This window comes from Leptonychotes weddellii, chromosome 5, assembly GCF_054177405.1.
Source record: "Leptonychotes weddellii isolate Sample4059 chromosome 5, ASM5417740v2, whole genome shotgun sequence".
In the NCBI taxonomy this organism is placed as follows: Eukaryota; Metazoa; Chordata; class Mammalia; order Carnivora; family Phocidae; genus Leptonychotes; species Leptonychotes weddellii.
Window position 1 is genome coordinate 13,481,374 of NC_138373.1, and position 15,280 is coordinate 13,496,653.

A 15,280-nucleotide genomic window follows, 5' to 3' on the forward strand; every position below is an offset into this window, starting at 1 on the left:
TTTTTTTTTTTTTACCACAGCTGAAGAACCTCCTAATACTACTTTTATCTCTTGTCATTCCACTCCTCACCCCACCCACCCCATTGCTTTTGGATACCTGCAGAACTGAACCTGCTAACAAGCCACACAAGCTTTTTGTATCTCTGAGCTCTGCTCTTCTTTCCCACTGGGAATGCACCTTAGGAATCGGTGGGGGCTCTCAAGGAGCACTGGGCAGCCGGGAGACCAGGGTTGAAGGGAAGCCTACTTTTAACTCCGTATCAACCTGTGGCCTTTACAGATTATGCCTTAAGTAACAACTGATGGTTAAGTCTCAGGCTCAGTTCCTGTCACCTCCTTCAGGAAGCTTCTGATCCCAGGGACTCCTTATGCTCTTGTAGTCCCTGTGCATCCTCCCAGCACTTGTCACCTCCTGGTGAAATTGTCTGTTTGTCCCCAGAAGACTGCAATTCCTCTAGGGCACCCGACCATAGCCAATTATATCCCCGGGCCTAGCACAAGACTGGAAACAAAATAAACTCAAAGTCAGAGTTGGATGAAATGAGTACAGTAAAAACAAAGCCTCTAAAATGCTGACAATCATTTGTAACCAAAAATTATTCTAGGAGGCAGATGATCACTATTTAAGTCTGAACTAATTTCATCAAGAATAGCATTAACGTTATGAAGCCCACACACCAACCACTGTACTAAGCGTTTTACATGTGTTATGTCACTTAATCCCTAAATGCAGCCCGGCACGTAAGGAACTCCTCTTAACCCCACTTAACTGGTGTGGAAGCCAAGGTTCAGTCATTCAGCCAAGGTAACAGAGCTGGTATGTGCCATGGTGGGATAAAGTACCTCCCCTACGCTCACTTTCTGAAGACTGGAAAGACCCCCATGGGGTTCCATCAAATACTCTGACTAAACACTAACTGCGGAAACAATCACTGCCCAAAAGCCTCAAAAGGGTAAAAACCCAAAAAGCAACAACAACAAAAACTGGAGACGGAATCTGAAAGAAAAGTCTGTTTCTCAGTAAACACTGTACCAAATGGTAATCAAATAAAATGTTTAAGATGACCAGTCACGAGTGTAAGTCTTGGGAATTATTTTATGTGTTGGGTAGAATATTTAAGAAAAACAAATATATGTAATGTTGAAAAAGTGCTTAAGATGAAAATATTTGTACGTGAGACAATTAACATGTCCTAATTTCTATAACCCACTATTATCTGGTTTACAATCTGCTAGGAGCGTTTTAGCTTCTACAACACCTTCTCTGCTTTAGTCAAGCTTCAGTAATGACTGTTAACACTAAAAAGAAAAGGCATACAAAACAGTATTTATGATTCTTTTCCCTAGAAAAATTACTTTCTTGGGGCAGCTTCTGATGGTTATCCTTTTTAAAAGTAAGAACACTCTGAAAGGGTACAAAGAGGAAAACAGCCAGAGACCTCCCTCCACCTTCAGACACTCGGGTCAAAGAGAAGTCACACTTTCTGTACACAGAAGGCTGTACAATATTTTATTTAACTGGTTCTCTGCTGATGGATATTTAGTTTGCTTCCAATCTTTTGCTATTATAAATAATGTCACAATGAATAATCTTACATATATTTTACTTCATGCGGATGTAACTATGTCTCAGGGTAAATTACCAGATATGAACCACTCACTCAAAGGGCACATGCATTTTTTATTTTAATAGATAGCATAAAAATGTCCTTCAAAGATGAGGTTGTACCAATTTATATTCTCACCAGAGATGTATAAGAGCCCTTGTTTCCTCACTGACATTTTTATCTATATTTATGGGCCATTTGTATTTCATTTTCCATTAAGGGTTTGTATCTTTGGCTTATTTCTCTATTGGGTTTATTACTCTTTTACTTAATGATTGGTAGTAGCATTTTCATTAAGTTTAAAATAGTTTGGTCTTTTAAACTTTCCTAACTTTATTCGCTTTACTAACTTTAAACTTTGATTTAGAAATCTTTTTTTCAAAACTATCCCCATCCCAAAACACACCATCATATAACTGAGAAAAATTCAAGGAAAGAAATGAGAGGCTTGACTAGTATTTTCTAAGTTCTAAAGGCAAAAGACAAGGGATTTTTTCCTTCTTACATTAACAGGTCATGAAGGAATATAATGATAATCCTTAAGAGAGAAACAGAACATACTCTTCATATGGTGATCTTTACAGTTTCTCATGTTTGAGACTTAAATTTTTTATTTGGAGATACTGCAAAATACATATATACGTACACATACGTGTGTGTGTGTGTGTATACACATAACATCTTATATATATAAATAAACATGGAGAGGGCGCCTGGGTGGCTCAGTCGTTAAGCGTCTGCCTTCGGCTCAGGTCATGATCCCAGAATCCTGGGATCGAGTCCCACATCGGGCTCCCTGCTCGGCGGGAAGCCTGCTTCTCCCTCCCCCACTCCCCCTGTTTATGTTCCCTCTCTCGCTGTGTCTCTCTCTGTCAAATAAATAAATAAAATCTTTAAAAAATAAACAAATAAATGAACATGGAGATACCACAAAAAACACATGCACATACATGTTTATAAATATATATGTGTATACATGTGTCTAAATATACTTGCTTCAAGTGTTAGATATTTATTGCATTTTAAAACTCAAGACAAAAAAAGGATCCACAGATAACATACATAAAGTAAAGCAAGAGAGATTATGTGCTGAAGATGTTTGTATCAAAACTCTTTTCAGAATTTCCCTCCTGTACTGAATTTCTCCTGCCTCTAAAGTTACAGTTTTTTCTTTATTTAAAAAAAAAAAAAGGGCGCCTGGGTGGCTCAGTTGGTTAAGTGACTGCCTTTGGCTCAGGTCATGATCCTGGAGTCCCGGGATCGAGTCCTGCATCGGGCTCCCTGCTCAGCAGGGAGCCTGCTTCTGCCTCTGACCCTCCCCCCTCTCATGTGCTCTCTCTCTCTCATTCTCTCTCTCAAATAAATAAATAAAATCTTTAAAAAAAAAAAAAAAAGGTCATTTCTGGTCTAAACATTCAAAGCAGAGAGACCAGGTAAACTTGGAATGCTTTAAAATGTGCATATCCAAAATAGATATAAATTTAAGTCTGTGTTTTCACAGAGTAATTTTTATTTTTTTTTATTTTTTTTTTAAAGATTTTATTTATTTGAGAGAGAGAGAGAGAAACAGCATGAGAGCGGAGAGGGTCAGAGGGAGAAGCAGGCTCCCCGCTGAGCTGGGAGCCCGATGCGGGACTCGATCCCAGGACTCCAGGATCATGACCTGAGCTGAAGGCAGACGCTTAACGAATGAGCCACCCAGGCACCCGTGAGTAATTTTTATTTAAAAGAATACATATTTTTAAAATCTGGGGCATATAAAATCCTCAAAATGAAATATAGATTATAAATTTCCATTAAGCCTTTTTGGAGAGTTATAAGTATGTTACCGTTTACTTATTAAGTCTTAACTCTGTTTCACAGGCCTTTCCAGTAATACTTTCCATAATAACTCATCTACTCCTCACAATAACGTGATGAGGTGGGGTGCCCTGTTATCCCCATCTTGCAGAAAAGGAACTGAAGCACATGGATGCTGCCTGATATCACAAAGTTCTCAGCGGTGGAGCCAGTCTTTAAAAACACAGGGAGTGTGGCTCCGGAGCACAAGCTCTGTCAAAAGCCTGAGGCCACGCAGGCATCTAGCCCATCGTCTCGCTAGGATACGAGTGCTGAGAATCAGGGTTCAATCTTTTTTTTTTTTTTTTTAATTTATTCATTCATGTGAGACAGAGAGAGAGAGGGGCAGAGGGAGAAGCAGGCTCCCAAGGAGCAGGGAGCCCGACGCGGGACTCAATCCCAGGACCCTGGGATCATGACCTGAGCCGAAGGCAGATGCTCAACCATCTGAGCCACCCAGGTGCCCGAGAATCAGGGTTGAATCTTAACAGCAACGAAGTTCACTGTAACCAAAGCAACCAAGGATCCAACTTGTAGCCTCCTCCGCCCTTCTCCACCTTGAGCGCGTGCTGCAGACCACCTGAAGAGCACTCTGCCAGCACAAGAGGACTAGGGTCCCCATGCACCTGCTCTCGTGGCTTTTGATTCTGGCCAGGGACAACTGTCTACAAGCAGCTGCCCCTATCCTTGTCAAATTTTCTTGATCACTTTCAACTGTTATTTAGTGGCTAGAGACTAGACCTTTCTTTAGACGGGCTACCAAAGCGTTCAGTGTGGATGAATACAGGATGATCCTCCAGTAGTCCCCACAGATTTTCAGAAATCACTGCATGTTCTTGATTGGCCAGGAGGGCCAGCAATTCAGTAGCCCACACTTCCTGCTTGACACCATACAGATAGGCCTTGGCTAAACACTACATTTCCTAGGGTTCATACAAAGCCGGGAGCCACAGCTGGTCTAAGGCAGCCCAAAGTAGACGCCCACAGAATAAATACAGAAGGGTAGTGACAAGTAAATGGCGATGTCCTGGCCTAGAAGGTCACACAGGACTTTATCACCCTCTTGTGTTTAGTAGAAGTGGCTACACACGTTCTAGGAATCAAGCCCCGTGAAAGCCAAGGCTCCCCAGAAGAGGGTGTCAGTACAGAGGCCAGCGCGACTGGGATGGAAGCCCCTGCTCTTGTCTGTGAGGTGTACTGTCGGCAAAGCGAGCCCAGAGCCCCAGTGAGGTAGCTGCCTAGAGGCTTTCTCAAAAGCCACTTCAAATATTTAGCAAGAACACGTGGCTGGTTCTGGATGAGCAGCCATCTCCAGGTTTCTCGGTCTAAACGTATTTCTCAGTGCCCTGAGATCAAGAAGAGGGACCTGGGGTGGGAGCGTGGGACTCTCCCTGCTGCTAAGATCAGGTCGTTTTGTGGCTGTAACACCTCTTTAGGGAAGCACTTACTAAGCACCACGGTGATGAAGGTGCAGGCCCTCCTGGCAGGAGGCCTCATGCTTCACGAATTCCTCCCACAGGCCACCTCAGAGGATTTCTCTTTTTAAGCCTGGGTCTCAGTGCCCACCTCTAGACATACAAATCTATCCAATGCGGGAGCTGCAATGTTCAGCTCTGCAGACCAAGTCACCGAGCAATGAGCAATGCCTCCCAGAGGCTTTGTTTAAACTGGTGACGTGATGTTGCATTATTCCACCCCTACCAAGCTGAGTTCCTTTAATGCCGGTTTAGGAGCATTTCACCCAAGAGAAACAGCAAAGAGCATTTTACCATTTTCTGTGAGGTATGGCTATCAAATATATGCTTAAAAAAGTACAGTTCAGAATATTCTGTAATTCTGCACTTAGCAAGCGATGAAGAAAAAGTCTCAGTCTTAGAAGCAAATAACAATAAAGGGGTGAATTGCAAGGCAGGAGGAATTCTGAGGATTTGATTAGTGTCTCTTTAGTTTCAGCACATTTCTTTCTAAAAGCGGTGGAGGAAAGGGGGTCACGTGAACCAACCAATTCTCAACCAAAAACACCTCTAAGAAAACAGGAAAACTTGGGCGCCTGGGTGGCTCAGTCGGTTAAGCGACTGCCTTCAGCTCAGGTCATGATCTCAGGGTCCTGGGATCGAGCCCCGCATCGGGCTCCCTGCTCTGCAGGAAGCCTGCTTCTCCCTCTCCCACTCCCCCTGCTTGTGTTCCCTCTCTCGCTGTGTCTTTCTCTGTCAAATAAATAAATAAAATCTTTAAAAAAAAAACAGGAAAACTTGTAATTTTTCCACTCCCTAAAATATGTTAGTCTCAACAGTCAATTGTGTCTACGTTTTCATGCTGAGCTCATAATGTACTGATGCATAGTACATGGACCTACATTTCCTCAAAGTACAGACTACTGTCACAGTCTTCCTAGCCCATCAGCTAGCACTTTGAATTAGACATGATGATGATGATTAAATCCAAAAATATTTCCTTCCCATGTGAAACAACAGGCAATTTATAATTTAATTCATTATTCAGATCAGAGGAAATCTTCCCCCAGAACTAATATCTTGGTAAGAGATCATTACAGAATTCCATAATTACAATGTTTTCATAAACTTTTGCTAACCCATGAAAATTTCCACCTCATTACATTATATAATATAGAAATGCATCTTATTGTCCTGGCTCATAGAATAAACAAGAGAGGGAAAAATGGTAACTTTAGGTAGCAGAACTAACTTCTATCTTCTGGATATAGAGTAACAGCTGACAAAATGAAGCCCTCTGCAACCAAACTGGAGTCCAAATACCAGTCTGACGGCCTCCGTAGCCGGTATTCAGTTTCTCAGCAATGACGACCTCCACAAACACATGCTAAAAGATAATGAAAGAACACCAGGAAGCCAAACAACTTCGGAAGCCTCCGTTTTCTCAATATCTACCTCATAAGAAATGTGCAAAGATAAAGCAAAATGATGCGCATAAAGGATTAGCAGTTCTAGAATTTAGTAAGCCATCATTTAATAAATGTTAGCTACTGGAACTTTATTATTAAACATAAAAGCTTGTAGTAATAATGCTCTCTGCAAGATCCAATGTCTGCCTTATATGTAGTTCAATTCTGAACCTAGCCTCCAGTCTCGCCAGCGAGGCTGGGGTGATGCAGACCTGGAGGACGGGGGCAAACACCGCAGGAACTGCTGGGCGAGTGCCAGACGGAGCATGTGTGGGTTTGCTGGGCAGACCCCTAGGAACAGCAGCCCTGGAAGGCAGCACGCACTCTACAGAGAGACACAGGGATTCGAAGACCTAAGCACAAACCATAAAGGCTTTCAAAAAAAAAAAAAAAGAAAGTTTTAACATTATAAATAAAAGGCTGGGGTGATGAAAATGTTCAGAAATGACATAGTAGTGATGGTTGCCCAGCATGGTGAATGTAGTAAAAATCACTGACTTGCACACTTTGGAAGGGAGAATTTCAGGGTATGTAAGTATATCTCAAGTGAAAAAGAAACATGGACACAGAACATTTGTGTCTCCACTCCACTGGTTCAGAGGAGCTGTTACCCAGTTGTTGTAGGCGCTGAGTGGGGACGGGCAGAATTAAGCATGGTACCTGTATCTTTGTCAACTTGAGTTTTTCTGGACCAGCAGAAATCTGTCCTTTTCCCTAGGTTCTCTGACGAACTGGATGCACTCACCCTGCTCGGGCTCACAAAGTCGGATAAATAGGGTCTTTTTATTATCCTTTAGCATTTGTTTACTCTACATAGCCCAAGGTGGGGGGGGTGGTCATCATTTCTGGGAACCTGAATACCAGCATACATGTGTTCTTATATTCATTCTACAAATATTTATTAAATGCATACTACAGGCAAAGTACAATTGGAGCCACTGAGGATCCAGCAGGGAACGAGACAATGTCCCTGCTCCCGCGAGCTCATGTTCGAATTGGGGAAGAGATGGATGATAAACACACAAGTCAGGCAGTGACCTGTGCTATGTGAAAAATCGGCAGGGAAGAGGGACCAGAATGCTGCCGAGGAGGGGAACTCCATTCCATAGGATGGTCAGCAAAGAACTCTCTGATAGGGCGCCTCGGGGGCTCAGTTGGTTAAGCGACTGCCTTCGGCTCAGGTCATGATCCTGGAGTCCCGGGATCGAGTCCCGCATCGGGCTCCCTGCTCGGCAGGGAGTCTGCTTCTCCCTCTGACCCTCCTCCCTCTCATGCTCTCTGTCTCTCATTCTCTCTGTCTCAAATAAATAAATAAAATCTTTAAAAAAAAAAAAAAAAAGAACTCTCTGATAAGGTGCTATCTGAATGGAGTCTGGAAGGAAGTGAGAAAACAAACCCTACCAATGTTAGGGAAAGACCCATCACTGAAAAAAATAATATAAACAACCAGTGGAAAAATAAGCAAGGTATATAAAGGGGATTAAGGAAATGGACCAAAACATGAGAAGATGCTCACCCCCCTCATGAGAGGAATGCAAAATAAAACCACAAACAGACACCAAGTCACATCCATCAGCTTGGAAAAATTTAAAAAGCCGACAGTATCACCTGCTTGTGAGGACAGAAAATGGAAAGTCTCCTACACTAGCCTCTGAAGTATACAGCCAGTGTCCTGAGTACTTTGAAAAAAAAAAGAAATCTAGCTGAAGATGTGTATATCCCTATAGTCCCGCAACCTTCACTGCTAGCTATGAGCTGTAAAGAAATTACTGCCCAGATACACAAGAGACACTTTCATCAATGTTCACTGAGAGTTGAAAACTTCAGAAAAACCGAAATGCCCACCCCCAGGAGAACGACTGATACACTATGGGATACTGATAGGATGGATGGCTACGTAGCAGTTATAGTATCTCAAAAGCAAAAAGTAGCAACTTAAGTAAACCTCACAAATATAGTCTTCAACCAACCAACAAAAATTGCAGGGAAGGGGGGAATGGGAGTTCCTGTTTAAGGGGTATATAGTTTGTTTGGGAAGACAGTTCTGGAGATGGATGGTGGTGATGGTTACACAACAATGTGAATGGATTTAATGCTACTGAACTGTCCATGTAAAAATAGTTAAAATAGTCAATTTTATTTTTTTTTAAATGGTCACAAAAAAAGGAAAAGTTGCAAAATGATATTTATAGGATGATACTATTATATACAGTTTTATTATATGGAAAACAGCTATTTATGGAGTTGTAAATATAGAAATATAAAAATAGCATGGAATGATAAACACAAAATAGATACTGATTACCTCTGAAAGAGAGGAAAGGAAATATAATAGAAAAGAGGTTCACAGGGACTACAACTGAATTTATAATATTTTATTTCTTAAACTAGATGATGGTTATGTTGGTATTTACCATCTTACTTACTGTATCTTTTAAAATGTCCAAAATCAATCCCATATACAAGATCGGTGATAGAGGGCATTATATTTTAAAATTTAAACACAAGCACTCCATGATGTTTTTAGATGTTTCTAACTAGACCTTATGAGGTAGGCACTGTTATTAATCCCATTTTACAGATGACAAAACTGAGCCCCATGTCCGATACTACATAGCCAAGAAGTGGTAGGAGATACAATTCAAACTTAGTCTTGTTTCGGAATCCCAAGCTCGTAACTATCACACCAAGACAAATCATTGGGGAACTACTAAATACACATCAAGAGGGGAGTGGATCGGTCCCTTCTGATCACGTGGCAATTGTGTGTCACACCGTGAGGGAAGCTGGGAATACCATGGTGCGCAAAAACACATGGACCTTTCAGGTTCTGGATACAGGCACTGTGGGATATAAACAAGGGAAGAGGAAGGAGGGAGTCAGGGAAGGCTGCCAAAGGCAAAATTAAATTGTTATATTATAAAACAGGCAAAATTAATCTATGGTGACAGAAGTTGATATTTTCAATAAATATTTTAATTGTGGTATTATAAATAAAAAGTACAGTTGTAAAAATATGTATGGTATGATTTCATTTTGTAAGTAAAATACACATACATATACATACACACATGAGTTAAAACTCTAGAAGATACACAATATTTTCTGGATATATAGATCTGGAAGATGGAGCAATAGTGTTTTTTATCTTTGAATTCTGGTGGCATATGAGTCTTCTTATTTTCTTCATTACAGTAATATTTATTTTCATATTGGTTTTTAGCAGATATGCTTAGACAATTATCTGATAAAAGGGAATACCTTTAATTCCTTCATTAAATAATACTGTTGCTCTTGGTTCAAAAGGTTAATATACATTACATTAGTATCTACTGTTCACTCTCTCCATTTCATTCTTCCCATTCAACCCACTACACAGCGGCTTCTACACAAAACACTGTAGTCTACTTCCTTTTGACATAGTCGTTAGAGACCAACTGATAAACCAAGTTTCTTTTTCCTCATACCTTAACCTTCCCCTTTTATCTTTCTGGAACCTGTTTCTTTGAATTGTATATAACATACCACACTTGCATGGAATTGCACCAACACCTTTATCAAATTTTTCCCAGACTCACTCTCTCTATGCTCCTCATTTCGAAAGCTTCAAAATTTGTTTTCCCTAAGGCTCCTTCTTTGGCCCTCCCTAGACCTCTACTTCTTGGACAATTCCATCCCCTTTGTTGCCTTCAACAGCGACCTGCTGCTACAGAGATGACAGTCACATCTACGTGTTCATACTCTAACACTGCTGAGTCCCCAAGCCGCCTAAGCCATTACCTGCCTGACCTGATTACCTGATGCCTCAACATGAACCTAAGATGCAACATGTTCATCTTTCCCTAAAACAAGTGTAGGTAGAAGTCAGATCTGGAGAAAACCTGACTTCCTGGCATTGGAGGGAACTAGTCAGTTTGTAGACACTGGCTTTGGATAACACTACTGGAGAGATCAAGCACAGCAGTCTTGGTCTGATTTCAAAAGTGGCTAAAACCAGGACATCCTTTTAGTCAAGTGGAGGAGGGTAAAGTGGCATTAAACCCAGGCTGGATGGAATCAACACCCCGGGAGGCCCGTGCCCATGGAGAGGGCTCACAGGTTAGAAGAAGGTATCTTGCTCTTGCAAGATAAAGCCTAAGAAAAGATGGTAATAAAAACAGATCCAGGGGAACCTGGGTGGCTCAGTCGTTAAGCGTCTGTCTTCGGCTCAGGTCATGATCCCAGGGTCCTGGGGTCAAGCCCCACATCGGGCTCCCTGCTCCATGGGAAGCCTGCTTCTCCCTCTCCCACTCCCCCTGCTTGTGTTCCTGCTCTCGCTGTGTCTCTCTCTGTCAAATAAATAAATAAAATCTTAAAAAAAAAAAAACAGATCCAGACCACAATCAGATGGACTATAAGGCTCAAGAGTAGACTTTGGCATCAGTGATGGTAGGTGGAAGTCAAACAGGTCAATAAGCAGGGGAACGAGTCAGAACGATGGAGGGGAGACTCGCTCATCCTAAAAAGGAGGGAAGGAAGAAGATATGCTACTTCATTGCATCTAAGATACTCTAGATTGTAAGACACAATTATTTTCTCTCGCTCCTTTATGAAAATAACAATGCTACCAATTAAATATGACATGCCATCTCTGGCTGTCCCTGACATTAGAAATGTTTAAAAATGACAAAACGTGTGTGTGGCAACTCGAGCAGCAGAGGCACCAAGGCTCCCTCTCAAGTGTGATAAAGGCAGGAACCCGGGGGTGCCTGGGGGGCTCCGTCGGTCAAGCAGCCGACTCTTGATTTCAGCTCAGGTCATGATTTCAGGGTCCTGAGACTGAGCCCTGCACGGGGCTCCAGGAAGTCTGCTTGAGATTCTCTCTCCCTCTCCTTCTCCCCCTGCCCCTCCCCCCACTCGGGTGTTCTTGCTCTAAAAAATAAATAAATCTTTATTTAAAAAAAAAGACAGGAACCTGACTTACTGTCAGGCCCCCACAATTAAACAAGTGTGCCAGAACACGACACACTCTTGCTGGATCCCCCTCCTGGCCAAGGATCAGGAAGCTGAGTGACCAGGGGAAAACCTAGTGTCCTCTCCTGTGGGTCTCCCTTACTGATAATGCACACAGAACACTTCTGGTCACCAAACGTGTGAGGGGTTTTCCCCACCAAGCAATTCTCTGCGATACCAGCTGGGTGTTCTACAATTTAACTCTTTTCTGTCACTACAGCACACTTTACATGCCAATGACAAATCTAGCTTGTCACCTAGGCTTCTGACCAATGGGCCATATAAATCAGAGGGTCCCATGACCTTCCCCTTCAGATTTGGTTAATTTGCTAGAGCAGCTTACAGACCTCAGGGAAACACTCACAATTACCAGTTTATTAATGGATACAGATAAACAACCAGGTGAAGAGATATATAGGGTAAGATCTGGGAGCCAGCCCAGGGACTTCTGTCCCCATGGAGCTGGGGTGTGTTACACTCCTGGTATAAACTGTTCACCAACCAGGAAGCTCCCCAAACCTCCTATTGGGATTTTTATGGAGGCTTCCTCACATAGGTATGATCAATTATTTACTCCATTTCCAGCCCCTCTCTCCTCTCTAGAGAGTGGGGAGAATTTGCAGAAAATTCCAACCTTCTAATCAGCTTGGTCTTTCTGGTGACCAGCCCCAATCTAGGAGCCACCTAGGAGTCCACCCAGAGTCCCCTCATTAGAACAACAATGGTCCTCGTGGTCTTATCACTCAGGAATCTACAAGGGTTTTAGGAGCCCTATGTTAAGTATGGGGTCAAAAACAAAATACTAAAACAAGAGATGCTCCTTGTGTTCTTACCACTTAGAAAATTACAAATGTTCTAGGAGTTCTGTGCCAGGAACTAGGTGCAGAAACCAATATATAAATACTTTCTATTATCTCACACTGAGATGAAAGACTAAGCTGTCCTTAACATGAAGTTCACACAGAAATATCAGTAGCACGGAAACACGCTATGACCTGAGTTTAACAACAAAAAGCAACATATAAAATTGAATGATATATGTAAAAAAGCACTCTCCCCAAAGGATTAAATAGAAGTACTTTAAATGTTAGCAGTAGTTGTCTCAAGGTCCTGGATTTATAGGAAACTTCTTTCCTTGCTTCTTTATATTTCTCTTTATTTCCCCCAAGTAATTTCCACAATGAACAGGTAATGTTTTTACGATCATAGATAAGGAAGTCAAATATTAAATGTTTGCTTTTTTAATCTGCAAACTGTGGGCCACATGGATATATTGCTTTATCTAAATATTAGAGATAAAGCTATCTCAACATACAATAAGCCCTTCTTAACAATGAAACAATAATAACTCCAATAACATCAGGTCAGAGCATACTCACATCTGCAGAAAGAGTGCTAATGTTCACTTTTGTTATCCAAGAAAGTGTAATGCAGAAAACTTTTTTTTTTCTTTTCAAATATGAGTTTCAAGCATATCGTTATTATTGCTTATCCTACTGGATCTTCAAGCTGGCAGCAGAAACACATCTGGTCACACTGCTGATAAAAGTCTACTGCCAAAGGTAGACACAAAGGTAGGCAGTGTTGTCTTGTACAAGATGGATTTCTCTTTTTTCAAAAAAGGACTGTTTGACAAGTAGCTATCGTGGACGGAAACTGAAGCTAACACATTTTTTGCTGTGTTATCTTGATGGAATTGCTTTTTAGCTCCACATACTCAAGTACTAATATATTTCTCTCCTCATATTTGAAACGGACCATTCTGACAAAGGATAAAGATCTGGAAGTATAAACACTATGCTTGCCAAGGGTAAAAAAAAAACAACAAAAAAAAACAAAATATCCTCCTACCTTCTACTACTTTGGGTTGCATTAGCTCATAAACAGGCTGAAAATCTCGGGACAAATCAAATTTCTCTGTTTATAAAGTTCAAGAAATTCTTTCTCTTCTAATGCCTTTCCTTGCTAAGCCTAAAACAAGTAACAAAAAGTACTCAAGTACTAAGAGCCTAAGCAAGTACAAAAGAGAATAGTATAGATGTATAGATGTTCTAATGAAAATATCTTAAAAGTCACCCTTATTTAAAAGTTTTTATTTAAAAACTCAATGATACCAGATTACAGTTTGACGCTAGCTAGTAAGTACAGTTAGAACATAAGTGTTTTAGTTTTGAGTGTTAAACAGCAGTAAAAGAGACCTTTCTTGATAGTATCTACTATACAAATAATATTAGATACTCAGAAGGAAGTAACATAGCTACAATTAATTTAAGAAAACTTTTAAGAGCAGCTTCCTGCCAAAGATCTTCCTTCTTAAATGGCAATGTAAACAATACAATAAGAAACATGAACTCTAATTGCTACAAAGTGGTTAGAATGTGGTTGCGTTGATCCAGCAGATAGTTTAACATTTTTTTTAAAGGAGGCTCCACATCCAGCACAGAGCCCAACATTGGGCTGGAACTCACGACCCATGAGATCATGACCTGAGCCAAGATCAAGAGTCATGGAGGCTTAACCACAACTGAGCCACCCAGGCGCCCCATCTGCCAGCAGATAGTTTAAATAGCCCAAGGAAACTTTTCCAACCAGAGTTACATGGACACAATAATGATGTTATAGGTAAAAAGCTCAGAGGTTAGAAAATACTGCAGAACTTTAAGTTACTAATTACTCTCAATGAGTCAACCCAAAGTACTTAGAATTGAAGCGGACATGTAAAGGCTAGTAACTTCAAGATAAGAATGCATTTTGTGGAAAATTTTGGCCAAAAGAATAATAAAAGAAGCTATTAAGCCATTCTACTAATGCCCACTTCTCATCTTCCACAGCTGACTCGGAATACAGCCTAGGTAACAATCTCAGATGTGTCTGATAATACCAGTTCCTGCTGTCTGCCCTCTATCTAAGCGCATTCTGACTCGTAGGCCACGTACCTCCTATCTCAGCAACAGGGAAAAGTGATAGAGCTAAGGGTGAAGTCCAGAGACAAAGAGATTTTAGGAACCACGAAGCACCCAGCTTGCCAGCTTTATAAATAATCCACCTAGCTTTATTATTTATAAATAATCCCAGGCAGATCAGAAACCAAATGCCGACTTCGCATTGCCTAAATAATGTCAGTGTTAATTGCCAAATCACCAAAAAAAGTACTGATTTAACTTCTCCAGCATAAAATGGGGGAAGAGGGAGTTTTAAACATCTGAGCAGTCAAGAAAATGTGTATGTACATCTTACCGTTGAGTTTCCACCCATTCATTCTTTTAAGAAACACATTCAAATACCATTAAATGTGCTGTGCTAGAGTCTGTGTGGAATTCAGACAGGAATAAGGAATCCAGTTGAGGAGAAGAGAAGCTAAGATAAAAGAGATCATGTGTGTTTATAGATATAAAACTGAAGAAGGGAGACAGGGGCAGCTGTTTGCCACTGGAAAAGGCTTCAAAATTAAAGTAACAATGACGCTGAGCCTTGAAGGTCACATAGAATCTCTACAAGTCAAAGAAATGGAAAGAAAGGACAATCTAGGCTCTGAGGAGGTAACCAAAGACTCAAAAAAAGTGGTGGGCGCATCTGCAAAAATGCCAACAGAAGCAGGGTAGTGAGTATCGCCTTCCTGAGGCCAGACAGGGATGGATTAGGAATGGTAAAGTAAGCGCTGGGCAAAGGAGAGAGAGGGCGGTTTTCTGGGATGATGAGTCCCAAATGGGGCCTGCACATCAAGTCACTTGGGATGCTTAAAATGCAGATTTTCAAATCCCACTAGGAATAAGAAACTGTAATTTTTCAAGATCCTGTAGTAATTCTCATTATCTGTCATGTTTGGGTAAAGCGTGAAGAACTGCAGGCCAAAGCAGAGGACAGGAAAGGAGAATTGCTACAAGAGAAGAAGAGGCAGAACTAACAGAAAATAGCAACT

At 41.2% G+C, this 15,280-nt stretch overlaps 1 protein-coding gene across 3 annotated transcripts in view; it reads right to left on the reverse strand.

Annotated features, from left to right (window-relative positions):
• LOC102743782 (S-adenosyl-L-methionine-dependent tRNA 4-demethylwyosine synthase TYW1) overlaps positions 1 to 15,280 on the reverse strand; it is a 193,645-nt gene that overhangs the window by 60,222 nt on the left and 118,143 nt on the right. The gene's annotated exons all lie outside the window — the stretch shown is intronic.